Source organism: Crocuta crocuta, unplaced genomic scaffold, assembly GCF_008692635.1.
Source record: "Crocuta crocuta isolate KB4526 unplaced genomic scaffold, BGI_CrCroc_1.0 scaffold36, whole genome shotgun sequence".
Taxonomy (NCBI): domain Eukaryota; kingdom Metazoa; phylum Chordata; class Mammalia; order Carnivora; family Hyaenidae; genus Crocuta; species Crocuta crocuta.
In genome coordinates, this window is record NW_027532203.1 from 5,287,293 (window position 1) to 5,289,524 (window position 2,232).

Sequence of the window (2,232 nt, forward strand, 5' to 3'; positions counted from 1 at the left end):
ACAAAAAGACAGTTAAAAAAGATAGATAAACCACGGTCTCTGTTATCTGCCCCCTGACAGAGATCACCAGAAACCTAGATTCCCTCCCTTTCAGTCATCAATAGAGAATACATTTTTGCCCACGCTTAGACCGCAGTGGAGACTAGACTTGATCCAGAAACGCAAATAGAAACAGCCAGAAAAACCCAGTTAGGAAGAAGACAAACAAAAAGGCAGTGATGGTAAAGCTCTCTTGCTGCATGAGATTTATTCTGGAAACCAAAAAAAAAAAGGTCATGTATTAGTTCACACAGCACTGGAGATGCGTGCGTTCTCAGGTCAGGTTTCGGCAGCTGGAGGAGGCGGCCTCTTCCTCACGTGAACCTCACCGAACCTCCAAAACTCAGACACAAAAGCATTTGGAAAAGAAAACCAGGCTTTCTTCTTCATTTTCAAAACGCAAGGGTGTCAGACTTCAAAAGGATTGATGTGCCAAATAAAAAACACGACAGGCGCTTGGTGGGAAAATAACCGCAAAGATGAACAAGATGATCAAATTCAGACGGTTGGTTTACATGAATATTATATTTATGTTTATCACACTTGTTTATATTAATTTTCATTATGATCTGTTTACTAGGGGAAAAGAATAATGTTTCACATGATCATCATATTCACAAAGTTTATGTCATACCTATAAATGCTAGTATTACAGAAGTCAAAGATCAGACTCCCCCCTGCCCTCTTTTCTTTAAAGAAAATGAAGTTTTATAGGACAGGTTCAAGTTTTTGTTGTCTGGGGGGCCATCAGGGCAGCGACGTCCTTTTCCTCCTGGGTTGTGTCTTGTGTTTAATTACGATGGAAACAGGAAAAAGTGTCAGTTTTACAGCTCTGACAGCTTGCAGTGTTTCTAGGCGACTTTGGGGGTTTCCCCTACACCTGTTGTGGGCGGAGTCGTATTTCCCATGTTGAAATTCAAAGCCGTCGAACCTCAGCGCGTAACTGTGTTTGGAGATAGGACCTGGGAAGAGGTGATTAACTGAAAATGGGCATAAGGCAAGGCCCTAACGCAGTCCGACTGCTGGGAATTGGGACACACGCCCATAGGGACCGTGGGAGGGGGCGGCGGGGAGGCGGCGACCCGCCAGCCAAGGAGAGGGGCCTCAGAGGACACTCACCCGGCCAGCGCCCTCACCTCCGACTCGTGGCCTCGCGGCTGTCACAAAGCAGGTTTGTGTTGCTTAGGCCGCCAGGCCTGTGGAACGTGGTTATGGAAGCCTGAGCTGACGCCTGTGACGCCTCATGTCCCCTAAAGAATTAGCAAGTCCTGAAAATGAGGCCGGGTGACGGCCAGCTGTTGTGACTCACAGCTGGACTCCTTAGGGCGGAGCTCCTCAATCCTGGCTGTACGCTAGGGACTCCCAGGGAGGTTGTTTTTTTAATGCTTTATTTATTTCTAGGAGAGAGAGAGAGAGACAGCGTGAGTGGGGGGGAGGGGGTCAGAAAGAGAGGGAGTCACAGACTCCGAAACAGGCTCCAGGCTCTGAGCTGGCAGTCAGCACAGAGCCCGACGCGGGGCTCGAACCCACGAACCGCGAGATCATGACCTAAGCGAAAGTCGGACGCTTAACCGACTAACCCACCCAGGCGCCCCGTCCCAGGGAGTTTTTAAAAATAGAAATTCTCGGCCTCACTTCCAGAGAACCTAATTTAAATCATTCTGGACATCGGTGTGTGTTTTTTAAGTTCCCCTGGTGGTTCCAATGTGTGGCCAGCGAGAGCCCGCATCTCTCGCGCCAGGTTCTTGCAAACAATGTTTTAATCTACCTACAGCTAGTCTACCTGGGCTTCTGAGTTGTGGCCTGTGCGTTTTAAGCCGCATCAACACATTTTCCAAATCCTGCTGGAGAAACCGGAAACCAAGCTTGTGTTCCAATTTGTAAACCTAAAGTAGGGCACCCTGAGGGCAGTAGATAGAGTCCAGTCCTAGGAGCTGGGGAAATAGTGTGACTACACATATTTGAGCTAGCAAGAAATCATTTCTTTTTAAAGTTTATTTATTTATTTTCAGAGAGGGAGCATGCACATGAGTGGGGGAGGGGCAGAGAGAGAGAAAGAGAAGAGGAGAGAGAGAGAGAGAGAGAGAGAGAGAGAGAGAGAGAGAGAATCCCAAGCAGGCTCTGTGCTGTCAGCACAGAGCCCAACTCAGGGTCAGTCTCTAGAACAGGAAGATCATGATCTGTGCTGAAACC

General features: G+C 48.1%; 1 long non-coding RNA gene across 1 annotated transcript; it reads right to left on the bottom strand.

Moving 5' to 3' along the window:
- Window positions 1–647: 647 nt before the first annotated feature.
- Window positions 648–1,217, bottom strand: LOC144242724 (uncharacterized). Its single transcript, XR_013338440.1, has 2 exons — window positions 1,159–1,217; window positions 648–1,001 (listed from the first exon to the last, which is right to left on the bottom strand). It is a non-coding gene; the product is annotated as an uncharacterized LOC144242724 (long non-coding RNA).
- Between the last annotated feature and the right edge of the window lie 1,015 nt (window positions 1,218–2,232).